General features: G+C 35.9%; 1 protein-coding gene across 4 annotated transcripts in view; it reads left to right on the forward strand.

Moving 5' to 3' along the window:
• LOC125836542 (nuclear transcription factor Y subunit A-7-like) overlaps positions 1 to 16,553 on the forward strand; it is a 158,952-nt gene that overhangs the window by 32,041 nt on the left and 110,358 nt on the right. The gene's annotated exons all lie outside the window — the stretch shown is intronic.

Consider the following 16,553-nt stretch of genomic DNA (forward strand, 5'->3'; position numbering starts at 1 on the left):
AACATTAACTATAATTAGTGGCAAATCATTGTTTACATATTTAACATAGGTGTGTGTATATCAAAGCAAATAGAAAGTAGTCAAACAGGTGGTTTATCCCCAAATAACTATGCAGAAGTAATTGGTATATAAAATTACTGCAGGAAAATCAATTCTTGGATTGTCTAAGAATTAGACTATTTGATATTTGGTATGCTACTTGACTGAAAAGTCTGAAGTCTTAAATGGCTGGTGTTCATTGGCTTCCCTTCGATGCTCGTATAGCTCTTTCAAGACAACATGCAGAGAAGTGGACAGCAATCATGGCCAGAAGGAAATTCCTTTAGTCATCCTAAATGACGTTAAGTGAAGTAAATATAGCCATACAGGCCATTAGACTTTAACAAAAGTTTGCGTCTAAACTACTTCTTTTCAAATGTAATATAGGAATTAAGGGCAATGCACGTGCTACAGTGGCCGGGACAAAGGGACACAATCCAATGAGAGTGAGCTAATATATAGACATAGTATTAGATAATGTAAACAAAGAAGGATGAGTAAATTGACTTACAAAAGGCAATGACTCTGTGGACTGGTGCTACTTGGAGATTCATTGGATGGGTAATGGAATGTGTGAAGATGGTTAACTATTACATCATGATAATGGGGAGCCTGCCCTTCAGAGCCTTTCAATACAACAAATGAACTAATAAGACAATGGGATCCTATGTCACCTTTTCTTTTTGCTATAGCTATGGAATACCTGAGTAGAAGGTTCAATGAAGTAAAGGAGCAGAAATTACGTAAGTTCCATCCTAAATGGTCCAAACTGGGAATCACCCATTTGTCATTTGCAGATGACTTGTTACTATCCTCAAGAGGAGATTTGGAATCTGTCAAGCAACTACACAAATGCTTTCAAGATTTCTCAGAAACTTCAAGACTACAAGCAAATAGTGCAAAGAGTGTCATTTATTTTGGTGGTGTCCCTCAGAAAATTCAGGCTCTTATCTTACCACACCTGGGATACACAAAGGGAGAGTTGCCCTTTAAATACTTTGGAATTCCTTTGTCTAGCAAAAAGATCACATTGATCCAATGGCAACCTCTGATTAACAAAATGATGGCTAGGATTACTTATTCGGTATACAAGCTTACTGGGCACAGATGTTTGTATTACCCTCTAAAGTTACTCAAACAATTGAAGCTTTCTGTTGAAGCTATCTCTGGTCAGGTACTAATACTGTAACCAAGAAAGCATTGATAGCTTGGGATAAAGTTTGTACTCCCAAGTCTATAGGAGGCCTGGGGTTGATGAATTTGAAACTGTGGAACAAAGCAGCCATCTTCGAAGTATGTGGTATAGTCCCCGGTTATGGATCTAGTTATGGGAGGCTGCAAGATAAATTCTGAAGTTTTCTTTTTTCTACCTATGGTGCTGGTTCGTTAAGAGAGAACCTGCGATCTCTTGAGTTTGAAGTACTCAAAAACTTGACTAATTTTCTGCTCCCCTTTTTCCATTGAATTCAAATAACTTAAATACAACATTGGTGATTAACCACCCACCTAATAACAAGGAAATAACTTCCCACTACTACTGAAATGAGAAAGTGGAAAAATAACCTCCTTACTGCTAATAACTTCTAATAACTACTAATACAGAGAAAACAACTGCTACAGGAAAACACTGTTACAGAACCTATTACAGAGAAAACAGAAAAACAGAAAAACATAATTAATAGCTACTGATTTAATTTCCATGCATAAAATTGTTGGTAGACTAAAAGGGTACTAACAGTATGTTGGGATAGAGAACACAAGGCTGATAAATTGTGGATCAAATGGATTCACACATATTACATTAAAGGTCAGTTATTTGTGCAAGCACAAGAGCCACAACAGGCAAGTTGGATGGCGAGGAAACTCTTTGAAAGTAGGTAGAACCTGCACATATGGCCTAGTTCCTACAGAAATGGAAGCATGATAAAGCAACTATACTTGCAGTTGATAGGTGACCAAGAGAGGGTAATATGGAAGCCTCTAAGATTTGGTAATGATGCAAGACCCAAGACACAGTTCACCTTACGGCTAACCTTACATGGGAGGCTTTTGACTGTGGACAGATTGCTAGCATGGGGAGTGACTATGAATAGAAAATGTGTCTATTGCCACACTCACGAGGAAACCAGAGATCACCTGCTCTTGCACTGTCAAACTACTAATATGGTCTGGGATGGTTTAGTCATATGGATGAGAGGATTTATGCATAGATACACCAACTAGGAACAACATGTACATTGGATCAGTAAACAGGCCAAAGGGAAGTCACAGGCAGCTCAAATCTTCAAACCTATATATACTGAATTTGTATAGTCCATCTGGATAGAGAGGAACATGCACATTTTTTAGAAGAAGCTGAAGGAGACTACTAAGTTGATTAGGGAGATTGCCTATATTTGCTGTGTTAGGGCAGGCACTAGAACAAAATTTGTAGCTCATCCCTTCCTTTTGTAGAAACTTGGATCCTAGTATTGGTAGGTAGTGATGTAGTTTTGTTTTTCCTTTGAGATAGTCAGTTGGGTATTAAGCTGGACAATGGAACTTGTACAGACTACTTTGGTGATTAATGGAAACTGTTAGTTACCAAAAAAAAAAAGAGGAAATGAAAAGGCGGTGGTCTCCTTGAGTAATACACCTCATACTTGCCTTTGCCCTCAGAAAATACTGGTCATGACTTCTCGAGTGAAAGTGAGTGAAACAAAGTAACAGGTCAGAGAAAGGGATGTACAGTGGATATTAGATAGTGAATGTACACAATGTGCCTCCCCTCTCATCCTACTGACCTTTTTAGCTGGAGAAAAGCAATAGGAGTCGTCAAAATATAGTAGTCTATAGAATCATAATATATAGGTGCTTTAAGAATATTACTAACCCAATGCAGAAAGTTAAAGAAAACTGCATTAATACTCTATATTTTTGGTGTAAAGAAGAGGGTATATATGAAGTAGATCAGTTAGTAGATTTCCTAGGCTCTTTGTAATCATGACTACTTGGCCTTTGAATTTTTATTTTTTTTTTGTTTGGTTGCCAGCATACCCTCATTGCTGATGAATACAACTTTACCATTCTCAAAAAAAAAAATATAGTAGTCTATAGAATCATAATATATAGTTGTCAAAATGTTGATACTTGCGCAATGTGGAGAAAAAAGAGGAGAAAAAATGAAGTATAATAAATGAGGCTAAATCTAGGACTGAATCAGAGAAGCTAAAAGATATAACACAGCACCACCAACACTAGCAAGAAAAGATTGCCTAGAAGTTAGATGTAGTTTGCATTAAACTAAGAAATGCACTAATGATCACAAATGTAGGAACTTAGGAGACTGAAATTTGTCCACAGAAGAAAACTTATCCATGTAAACTTGAGAAATCAAAGACTGCTCTATGTATGCCACATTGCCACCTGATTGATAAAATCCAATGGATCAAAATTGTTAAGAAACATAGGGATGCATATGGATCACAGTGTTGGAAGTACCATTTGTCCATTGAATTTTCAATCAGGGCATTTCCGAAAACAAAATAAAGGATCCACCAAGAGGCAGGGAAAATACAAGAAGTACAGCTTTGTAAGAGTTCATAACTTAGCACCATCCCTTAAAAGCTTAAAATTATCAACGTTTGAGGTTAGCAGAAGTGTGACACAATCTCTTTTTCTTCACAAGCAGACATTGATCTTCTTTGTATCTAAAACATTATTTTCGCACTAACTAAATATGGAGAGTTTATAAGGTTTTCCTTTACATTTAAATGTACATATTGGTTGGAAGCACAATTTTATTTGAAAAAAAAAGAATGTATGCATATAACTTTTGCTCGCCACTTGTACACGAAATGAAGTTTTATCTTTTCCCAATGTGTTTTGGTATTGTTAAAATTTTTGTTCAGATTTCATGCATTGTTTTAACTGGTATAAAGTTCCATTCATAAACTGGTGCAACTAATCATTATAATGTCAATGGCAACTGTGTACACACAAAGATGCCCAAGTCAGCACCTTTACAAAATAGTAACACAATGTGAGTTCAATGTCTGAAAAGGCTTAAATGATACAGATATCATTTTTACTGAAATGAGAATCATGTCACAGAAATTTCAAACACAGGATATATAAGAAATTTTCAGCTTTTGTTTCTGGTGCAAATGTTGGATACAGTCAGCTCAGTCTTAAGAGAAATTACTAGTTATGAGGACTTTGCAACCACAAAATAGGAGAAGCAAATTGGATCGCGAAGTAAGTTACATATGTAAGGCACTCCCCTTCTGATATCTTTCAAAGTAAATAAAGAAAAAAGAGAGGTAGGGAGGGGTTGGTAGGAGTCCATTCCTACCAAAACTAAGCAAACAGTAAACACTTTTTTTGGAAGCATTCCACACACTTAAACCAGCATAAACATGAGTATTGGCAGAAATGAGATTATTGATGTCACAAAAGCTAATGTATATAAGAAAAATAAAAAACAGAGTGAAAAAGGGAATAGATTGAAAACTTCAATATACTTCACCTGGCCCTGCGATGAAGAAATAGGTGAGATTAATAGCTGAAAATCCAGTCTTTATGATAACACTGAAATATGATAAATCAACGGTAACTATAATTAGTGGCAAATTGTTGTTTACATCTTTAACATAAGTGTATATCTATCAAAGCAAGTAGAAAGTAGAAGTCAAACATGTGGTTTATCACCAAATAATTATGAAGAAGTAATTGGCATATACAAATTATTGCAGGAACATTTATACGATTCTTGGATTATCTAAGAATTAGACTACTTGATATTTAGTATGCTACTTGACTGAAAATTGAACCCTTAAACGGCCGGTGCTCATTTAGCTAGATGCTCTTATCGCTTGTCAAGACAACATGGAGAGAGTGGACAGTAATCATGGCCAGAAGGAAATTCCTTTAATCATCCTAAATGACGTCAAGTGCAGTGAATACAGGCTTTTTTAGACTTTAACAAAAGTTAGTGTCTAAACTACCTCTTTTCAAGTGTAAGATAGGAATATAGGGCAATGCGCATGCTACAGTGGCCAGGACAAATCTAGGACGGAATCAGAGAAGCTAAAAGATATAACAAAGTACCACCAACACAAGCAGAGAAAATTTCCCTTGAAGTGAGATGTAGTTTTGCATTTAACACTGAAATACACTAATGATCACAAGTGTAGGAACAAGAAACCTAGGATACTGAAATTTGTCCACATAAGAAAACTTATCCATGTAAAACTTGAGGAATCAAAGACTGTTGTGGATGCATTCCAACTGATCTATTAACTCCATCAAATTAAAATTGTTAAGGAACACAGGTACCACTAGTCCATTGGATTTTCAATCAAGGCATTCTGAAAACAAAATAAAGGATCCACCAAGAGGCGGGGGGAGGGGAGATTTCCTCTTTTATTGAGACAGCAAGACAAAAAAAATGAAAAACAAGAAGTACAGCTTCGTAAGAGTTCATAATGCTAGTACCATATCTTAAAAGCTTCAGATTATTAAAGTTTGAGGTTGGCAGAAGTGTAACACAATCTCTTATTCTGCACAAGTGTACATTCTTCTTTGTATCTAAAACAGTATGTTAGCGCTACATATGTTACTGCTTGAAAGCGATGTACAACTCTGAATTATTCACCTCTTTTAATCTTAGGAGAAAGTTCACTTCTTAGTCACTAAATATGTAGACACTAGCGAAAATTTTGTTTGAAACTTTTCAAAGGATAACTTCAAAGATGACACTCTAAAAAACAATGGGTAGCCCAATAAGAACATTGACACAACCAACTTCACATGAGCACAAGGAAACAGTAAACTGTTGCTACCACTAGTATTTTGCTAGTGGTAGAAATAATCTCTTTGTTTCTTTAACAGATAAGGATTCTCCTTTCGACACACTAAACAGAAAGATAGAGACGCCTTTGCCAGAAACATTAGATCATTAGCCAACATCCATATTGTTGTCGGAATAAAGCAAGCAACTTTGTCAACGATGATCAAGAGATTGGAGAACTTTCGGAGAACCTTGAACTTAGTTATGATGACTATGTTTGGGAAAGAAATCCACCTGAAGGGGGAAAAGGAGGAAGAAGTGACGACATCAAAGTAGTGCTAGATAGCGGAGAGGATGATTAGCATATTGTACTAGAATTAAGATTGGTGCCATAGAGCTATTATGTCTTTTCTTTAGACTTCCATACTTGTTATGAAAAAAAATTGTAGCCTTTGCAAAATTATCACCCTATGCTCTATGAACATTTTCAGAAAAACAGCTACCAATTCTACTAAAACCAACTATTTAATTCATTTGATAGATTTTTGATAAGTTAACACATTCTCTTTATACTACACTTATATTCAAAATTATCATCCTATGCTCTATGAATATTTTCAGAAAATCAAAACAGCTACCAATTCTACTAAAACCAACTACTTAATTCATTTAACTTTGATAGATTTTTGATAAGCTAACACATTCTCTTTATACTACACTTCATATTATAGACTTAACCAAACAAGGATATGCTTCTCTTCAACCAAAGATTGTCATTAACTACTGGAAAAAATCTAATTATAACTATCTAACAACTGATATATTTGCACTTTGAAATTTTCAGTTGAATTCGTAAGGGAACTCAACTGCCACCAAAGCACAAGTTCAGACCCAAAATAAAAACCAAAAGGCAAACTCAAAACAACAGAAACTATCCAGATTGTGAAAAGAACAAAATGGAAACTTCAACTCAAAAACTTAGGCTTTTCCATACTTCACTCAGAAAATCGAGAGAACAGTTGCATAACTATTTCAGACTGAAGAGAGCCAAGTCTAGAAGAAACAAGAACAACAGTCGAGCAGCAACGGTTCAGGCAATCACATGTATAGCCCTTTTAACAAAATGAGCCTTGAATATGGAATTGGTCGACACACAGTGGGAAAATGGCTCATTCACATGGTTTAAGGGAGATAATCAAGAGGCTGCTTCAAGGATAGACAGATTTCTTTTCTTTTCTGAATGAAATTGAAGTTTCAGTAACATAAAACAAGTGCCTTTGCAAAGGCTGGTTTCTGATCATGTGCCTATTGCACTTCAATATGGTAGCTGGGAGGTCCCAAAATCTTATTTTAACTTCCAGAATTGGTGGTTGACAAATGAAGGTTATGTGGACAAAGTTAGTGACTGGTGGAGTTCTTTTGAGTTCTCGGGGAGACCTGATTACATCTTAGCCTCCAAACTTAAAGCCCTCAAAGGAAAGCTCAAGGAATGGAGTAGGTGTGATCAAGGGAATCTGAAACTTCAAAAGTCAAGATTGCTTAACCACATGGCAGATCTTGACTCAATTCTGGACTCAAGGATCCTGACAGAAGAGGAGGTTGCTAAAAAAGTGAGTTATATTTGGAATTGGAAGAAGTCCTAAAAAATTAGGAGAGTGTATGGAGACAGAAATCAAGGGCACTATGGCTCAAGGAGGGCGATAAAAACACCAAGTTTTTTCATCAATCAGTAAATGCCCATAAGAGATACAACCATATTGACAAACTAGAGGTGCAGGGGGAGACTATTGTGGAACCAGCAAGAATAAAAGAAGAGATAGTCAAATTCTATAGTAAGTTTTATATAGAGGAGGTAGAATGGAGGCCTACTGTAAACATCAGCAACTGTCCTAGAATTAAAGAAGCTGAAAAAGAAGTTTTGTAGGGAGAATTTGAAGAACAAGAAGTTTATAACTGTCTTAAATGTGTGCAGCAGACAAAGCCCCAGGCCCAAACGGTTATCCTATGGGATTTTACATCAAGTGTTGGGAGGTTCTGAAGCATGATATCACGCAAGCTTTCCACAACTTCCATTCTAAAGAGATGTTTGAAGAAAGTTTCAATGCTACCTATATAGCCATGATACCCAAGAAGAAAGGCGCAAAAGAGTTGAAAGATTTCAGACCAATTAGTCTAGTAGGGAGTTTCTACAAATTGGTCTCCAAAGTCTTGACAGAAAGGTTGAAGAGGGTGGTGGATACATTGGTAGATTCACAACAGATGGCCTTTATAGGAGGCAGACATATTATGGATGCTGTGTTGATAGCTAATGAGGCAGTTGATTCAAGAATTTCTCAGAAGAAACTTGACATTCTATGTAAACTTGACATTGAGAAAGCCTGTGATCATGTCAATTGGGAATTTATCTTGCAAGTTCTTAGGCAAATGGGTTTTGGTGCTAAATGGGTCAACTGGGTGAAGTTTTGTATCTCAACAGTGAAGTTCTCCATTCTTGTCAATGGTGGCTCTGAAGGGTTTTTCAATGCTCAGCTAGGGATCAGACAAGGGGACCCCATGTCCCTTTTGGTTCATTTTAGCCATGGAAGGTCTTAACATCATGGTAAAGGTGGTCAATACTAATGGATGGATCAAAGGTTTTGAAGTGGGCAGAAAAAATAATCAAAGAATGGAAATCACTCAGCAACACTGATGACACTTTAATATTTTGTGGGGAAGTAGAGGAACAGTTGAAGTACTTGAGAGTGATACTAGATTTGTTTGAGGCCATCTCAGGACTTCACATCAACCGGAGGAAGAGCCACATTTATCCCATCAATCAGGTGCCCGATATGGAGCTGCTGGCTATAATCCTAGGTGGTGAAGTGGGTAACCTACCAACAGTATACTTAGGTATGCCTTTGGGAGCAAAATCTATATCCAAGGGAATTTGGGACTCAGTATTGGAGAAGTGTGAGAAGAAATTGACAAGGTGGAAATCTCAGTATTTGTCCCTTGGAGGTAGACTCACTCTGATTAATGTTGTCTTGGATGCTTTGCCTACTTATATGCTTTCCCTATTCTCAATCCCTCCCGAAGTCATTCAAAAGCTGGACAAGATCAAGAGATCTTTCCTTTTGCAAGGGAATAAGGAAAAAAGCTTTTCACCTAGTCAAGTAGAAGGAAATCATCGGAAACAAGAGACTAGGGGGACTTGGCATCAGGAATTTGATCATCATAGCAAAGCTTTGAAGCTTAAATGGCTATGGAGATATTCACAAGCACCTCAAACACTATGGAGAGAGTCATATAGAGCAAGTACGGGGAAGAGGACAGTTGGGTCTCAAAGGAGGTCAATACTCCAAATGGAATCAATCTTTGGAGGACTATCAGAAGCCACTGCCTTTTCTCAAAAATCACACCCACGTCAGAGTGGTTAATGGGAACAACACTAGGTTTTGAAAAGACAAATGGACCGAGACAAGGAGCTTTAAAGACATGTTCCAAGATTTATTTGTTATAGCCTTAGACCAACATAAATCAATTGCCGAGATGTGGACACAACAAGGGTGGGACCTTAGATTTAGAAGAATGTTGAATGATTGGGAGATACCTAGACTTGTGGAACTGTTTAACCAGTTGGAGAATTTTCAAGGGTTCAAGAAGGTGCAAATTACCTATGGTGGAGTGGATATGTAAGTGGAAGCATATAAGGTCAACTCAGGGTATAGGATTTTGAACCAAGTAGGCCACATATTACTAACTGGCCTTGGAAGCATATTTGGAAGACTAAGATACCTTACAAAGTATCTTGTTTCACCTGGCTTCTAGCTAAAGAAGCAGTTTTGACACATAAAAATTTGATCAAAAGGAATATTGCTCTCTGCTCTAGCCTCTAGATGCTTCCTTTCCGAAAAGGAAGCTGAGACGGTAAACCCTTTGTTCCTAGACTGTAGTATTACAGATCAACTATGAAAGATTTTCATCAATCTCAGAGGCATAGACTGGACAATGCCAAGCAAGATTGCTGACACTCTTTTTAGCTGGGAGGAAGCAGGAGCTGGTGCAGGAAACAGAGAGAGATAGAGGATCATCCCATCAAGTATTTGGTGGACTATTTGGAAGGAAAGAAATGACAGATATCTTCAAGGATAGGAGGATTTTAGTACAGGATATTAAGCTAAAATGCATTTTGCTTTTTTGCTTTTGGTGCACTAAACTGTATTCTTGTGTCACGAATCAATCCTAGATGTCCTAGGCACCATTTAGGATTGGTTTCATATCTGGTATATTTTGTATCTATTCCATTTGTAAATTGGTTTTTTCAGTACTACCAAAGTACTGGCTTTAATACAAAGTTACCTTACTCAAACAAAAAAACCTCCAAAGAAAACAACAACAACAACATATTCAATATAATCCTAGAAGTGGGGTCTGGGAAGGGTAAGATGTACACAGACCTTACCTTTACCTTTGTGGGATAGAGTCGTAGAGAGGTTGTTTCCAACAGACCTGAGGCTCAAAAGGAAATTTATTCAGAGAAGGGTTGCAAGAAGAAAAAAATGACAATGAAATATCAAGATGCAAAGCAAAATGAAGCAACAGATTGTAGGAACACATAGAAGAATAACAAAACTACGTAATTACTAAATCCTACTACTAATAAGTAGACGATGATCTTTTTCCAGGCCATGCTGTTATTGTTTCCGCCAAATAAATATAGCAGCTAATAGTTCTCTTGTTGCAGCTTTATAGTAATCTTTGCTCTAGTTTGACTATACTTGTCAATGCATCCACTGATTTATTTTGGAGAACTGGATGGGTTTATACTATAGTGCAGCATCGTGTGGCAATTATGTTTAATGGTATAGTCTGATCCTTTGTTTTGTTCTTGCTTAGTTTTTGTTCCGTTGCTTCCTTATTGTCTTCTATTACCACTTATGCCTCTGCTAGGAAAACTGAGAGAGTTTGTTTTTCTACTATAGGGCAGGTTGTTCTATAAGACTGGCTCATCGGAAGTATGGTGGTAGCTGATATATTGAGTTGTGAGGCCGTCAGCATGGTGGTTTGATTATGGATTACATATAGAGGAGAAAGTACTGGTATGAATTCCAAATTTGGAGTTAGTCTCCCTGTGAGACTCGTTATTTCGGAGTTTGGAAGGACTCTAGCGTGTGTTGAAACTCAGTCATTTTCAGTACGGTGGAATAAGGTTTGACAATTTGAAGATGGGAGTTGTGCATTAGTTGAGACAGAGTATTGAATGGAATGGCTAATGAGGCAATTTTAGGGCAGGAAGGTGTTTTGATGTGTGTTCCTGGTATGGATGGTTCGACTAGATTTTACACACAAAGAGGTCCAAGTCAGCACCTTTACAAAATAGTAGTATTAATATCAACAGAGAACACAATGTGAGCTCAATGTCTGAAAAGGTTTAAATGAGTCAGGTATCATTTTTTCCTGAAATGAGAATCATGTCACAGAAATTTCAAACACAGGATATATAAGAAATTTTCAGCTTTTTCTTCTGGTGCAAATGTTGGATGCAGGCAGCTCATCTATTGAGAAATTCATAGTTATGAGAACCTAGCAATCACAAAGTAGGAGAAGAAAATTGGACGGAGAAGTAAGTTACATATATAAGGCACTCCCCTTCTGAGATCTTTAAAAGTAAATAAAGAAAAAGGAGAGGTAGGAGGGGTGGGGAGGACTGGACTCCTAACACAACTAAACAGACAGTATACATTATTTTATTTTTTTTAGCATCCCACACATTTAAACCAGTATAAACATGAGTGTTGGCAGCAAAGAGATTATTGATGTCACAAAGTTAATGTACATAAGAAAAAGAAAAACCGAGTGAAAAAGGGAATAGATCTGGCCCTGTTGTGAAGAAATGAGTGAGATTAATAGCTGAAAATTCAGACTTTATGATTTTTGAGAGGGCCCTGAAACATGATAGATCAACGGTAACTATAATTAGTGGCAAATTATTGTTTACATATATCATAGGTGTCTATCTATCAAAGCAAGTAGAAAGTAGAAGTTAAACAAGTGGTTTATCACCAAATAACTATGCAGAAGTATTGGCATATGAAATTATTGAAGGAAAATCATTCATATAATTCTTGGATTATGTAAGAATTAGACTACTTGATATTTAGTATGCTACTTGACTGAAAAGATTGAAACCTTAAATGGCTGGTGTTCATTTGGCTTCCCTTCAATGCTTATATCGCTCTGTCAAGACAATATGAAGGGAAGTGGACAAAAATCATGAAGGAAATTCCTTTAGTCCTCCTAAATGATGTAAAGTGCAGTGAATACAGGCCATTAGACTTAAACAAAAGTTTGTGGCTAAACTACCTCTTTTCAAATGTAAGATAGGAGTATAGGGAAATGAGACTGAATCAGAAGAGCTAAAAGATATAACACAGTACCACCAACATTACCAAAAAAAATTTGCCTTGAAATGAGATGTAGTTTTGCATTAAACACTGAAATACACTTAATGGTCACAAGTGTAGGAACTAGAAACCTAGGAGACTGAAATTTGTCCACATAAGAAAACTTATCCATGTGAACTTGAGGAATCAAAGACTGCTGTATGTATGTTACCTGATCTATTAAATCCCACGGAAAAAATTGTCAAGGAACATAGGGATGCATATGGATCACAGTGTTGGAGGTACCATCAGTTCATTGGATTTTCAATCAGGGGAGATTTCACCAAGAGACAGGCAGAAGAAAAGGGGAGATTTCCTCTTTTAATGAGACAGCGAGACAAAAAAATGAAAAACAAGAAGTATAGCTTCGTAAGAGTTCATAATGCCAGCACCATGTCTTATAAGCTGAAAAATATCAAAGTTTAAGGTTGACAGAAGTTTGAGGTCAGCGCTAATATGTTGCTGCAAAAACAACAACATACCCAGTGTAATCCCTTAAGTGGGGTCTGAATTATTCACCTCTTTTGGTCTTAGGAGAAAGTTCACTTCTTAGACAATAAATTTGTAGGCACTAGACACCAGTGAAAATTTTGTTTGAAACCAAATAAAGGATAGCTACAAATGACACTCTAAAGAACAACAGGCAGCCCAAAAAGAACATTAAAACTATCAACTTCACATGAGCACAAGGAAACAGTAAACTGATGCTACCACTAATATTTTGCTAGTAGTAAAAATAATCTCTTTGTTTCTTTAACAGAAAACAGTTTCCTTTCAACACACTAAACAGAAAGACAGAGACACCTTTGCCAGAAACATTAGATCATTATCCAACATCCATATTGTTGTCGGAATAAAGCAAGCCACTTTGTCAACGATAATCAAGAGATTAGAGAGCTTGCGGAGAACCTTGGACTTAATTATGATGATTATGGTTGGGGGAGAAATCTACCTGAAGGGGAAATGGAGTACGACCACAACGACCAAATTGATTATCTTCATGCATAAGGATACTAGATTACCTAGTAGAAAAGATTGAAAAATCATCACAAACCTCCTTTATTTCTTTTCTATTGCAATTTCTGGATTATTATATGATGATATTTGAACTTTCCTTACATAGAAAAGAAATAAAAAGAGATAGACCCACTTAAAATCTTTACTGAACTATGACCGGCCAAAACTTGTCTTTGATTGGGATTTCGATTGAAAAGATGTTAGGCCGGTTCCTCATGTGCACTAAGAACATTTTCAGAAAATCAGAACAGCTACCAATTCTACTAAAACCAACTATTTAATTCATTTAATTTTGATAGGTATTTATTAAGTTAACAGATTCTCTTTATACTACACTTAACATTGTAGACTTAACCAGACAAGGATATGCTTCTCTTCAACCAAAGATTGTTATTAACTACTGGAAAAATTCTAATTATAACTATCTTACAACTGTTATATTTGCACTTTAATTTACAGTTCTCTATAACAATTCGGTGAGGGAATTCAACTGTCTAACAAAGTACAAGTTCAAAACCCCAAAATAAAAACCAAAAGGCAAACTCAAAACAAAAAGAAATTAATTCCGATAGTGAAAAGAACAAAATGGAAACTTTCAACTCAAAATTTCAGGATTTTTCATATTTCACTCAGAAAGTCAAAAAAACAATTGCATAACTACTTCACACTGAGGAAAACCATGTCTAGAAGAAACAAGAACAAAAGTCGAGCAGCAATGGTTCAGGCAATCACATGCATAGCCCTTTAAACAAAATTAGGCTTGATTGACTTCCAAGGCAAAAAACAACAACATACCCAATGTAATTCTACAAGTGGGGTCTGAGAAGGGTAAGATGTACACAGACCTTAACGCAACCTTTGTGGGGTAGATGGGTTGTTTCCGATAGACCTTTGGCTTAGAAGGGAGGTTACTTAGAGAAGGGTTGCAAGAAGAAAAAAACGACAACAAAATATCAAGATACAAAGCAAAATGAAGCAACAGATAATAGAAATACATAGAAGAATAAGAGACTATGTGATTGTTAAATTCTACTACTAATAAGGAGAAGAGGATATGAGACAAGCCCCTTGCCTCTCCTACCTAACAGATGACCACACTTGGCTACCTACTGATAACATTCAATCCTACACTAAAGTCCTAAGTTTTCTTCAAATAAAAGAGTGATTGAGTAATTAATTCTAAAACTAGACTATTTTCTAAGCCAGGAATTTAATCGAACATTTGGAGTGCAATAACAATGTTTTGTTTTTCAATTAAGAGAGGAACCCCAGGGTTGTAACCTCATTATGACATAACTAGTTCATGAACACAAGTATCTTGCTCAAATACATAGGATCAATGAAAATGATCCAATTGATAATTACTTATCAGGATTTTCCAACTCTACAAAGCTAATCCCCAGAAGTTCTTCCAAACCCAAGGAAAAATATTAAGACCCAATTGATAGATCCAAGTAGGAATCTCCCAATTCCTACTTTTTATCAGTAGGTAAAATGTTCGATTCATTAATCAAGCACAATCGATTACTCAATATACTTGATTCCTTACTACTCATTAAAAACTCAATACAATTTCTACTCTTCCAAGCAAGAAATGCATATGTAGGACCTAATCTAGTGTTTGCAACCACCAAATTCACAAATAAGAATCTAACAAGTAGATAATCACAACCCAAGTAATAATAAGCAAGATAAACTAGTGTTTAATCACACAAAAGCCATAAGAGTCAACAACCCCAGCTAATGGGCTTAGCTACTCATGCAGGAGAAAGAAAATACAAGATGAAATGCAATAATAAACATAGTTAAAGATTAAACAAAGAAGAAAGATGCAAACTCTATGGTGAAAATCACTAAATCCTTCTCAAGTTAGCTATAGATACTCCTCCAAGACTTCAAAGATCAAAAATCTCCCCAAGAAAATGACCTACTTCCTCTTTATACATGTCATAAAGGCAACTCTCACCTTGCCCCCGTATAACTTCATTCCTAATCATATGGTATAACGACCAGCCCGTAGAAAAGCCCTTAAATTTTGGCAACACATTCTTTTAGAGTGGGTTACGGTTTCACATTTGTTGGCGATAGACTTACGATTTACTTATATGAACTTGGTAAATCCCTCTCATCAACTAACTTTTGGGTTGAATTAGATCCGATTTCATATTTTTCCTCACTTGAAAGTCCTAAGTTCTACCATGAGAGGAAACTTTTGAGAGACTAGATATTAAATGAAATCCCTTGTTGAGATATATGATTAATTGAATATATAATTAGGTTGAGAGTCGCTTTGAAGATTATTCATGTTTGTTTTCTTCTATATAAATGGTTGGATCTTGTATTCAATTATAGATAATTGTTTGATTTTGTAGGATACTATTTTATACGTGAATCTTGTGTGTCATGATCTTCAAATTTTGAATCGTGATAAGTTTGATATTGAAGCTCAAAGTTTAAGTGTACCATAGAAACTCATGAAGGTGTGTCAATAAAAATCTCTATTATGAATGTGTTGTATACCACACTAATTTGGAGGCAATGCTAAATTTATGAAATCATTCACTTATATTTATTTTGATTTTTACATTAAAGCTCAAAAATGTACAAAGTCAAACAGTTGCATTGTTTTTCCCTTTTTGTGATGGCACAAAAAAAAAAATCTAGTATTGAGCGAAGTGTCTTGGTTGTATCAAATGTAACTAACTCTTAACGAATTACATCGTACATCGACAGATCTAGATTGTAGATGTGATTGAGAAGGGAATGTGGTAGAACCTGAACTAGGGTAGTCAAACTGAACAAATATGATCGACGAAAAGAGGCACACATAAGTGGATTGGAACAAATACTCTAGAGTCTGGGACATGAAGCTGCTATTGAGTTGCTCACTAGACTTAATGTTGATCTAACTTGGCTTGCAAGGCCTATATGTGGAGAAAAAGTGTATTCGATCATGTTTCAAAAGCTTGACTTTCTACTCTTATTTGTATGAACGCGAATGAAAAGCCTCAATTTTTCTAAGAGGGAATCAAAAAGCAAATTGAGTTATTGAAATCTTAGTATGTAAAGGTTAAAATGATCTTAGAAAAAGATTGCTATAATGTTCAAAATTAAAATAATATAATTAAATAGATGAAACTTTATAGCATTGAACTATTATGATATGTCGCTTTCTCTTTAAAAAGTCGTTCAAAATATGTATTGAGTAGTAAAAACAATCTAGATGCATAAATAAAATAGATATCTATAAAGTACTCGTAAAACATGACTAAAAAAGAAGAACATGAAAGGGGAGAAAATAAAAT

Source organism: Solanum verrucosum, unplaced genomic scaffold, assembly GCF_900185275.1.
Source record: "Solanum verrucosum unplaced genomic scaffold, falcon-dt-bn FXZP01000278.1, whole genome shotgun sequence".
NCBI lineage: Eukaryota > Viridiplantae > Streptophyta > Magnoliopsida > Solanales > Solanaceae > Solanum > Solanum verrucosum.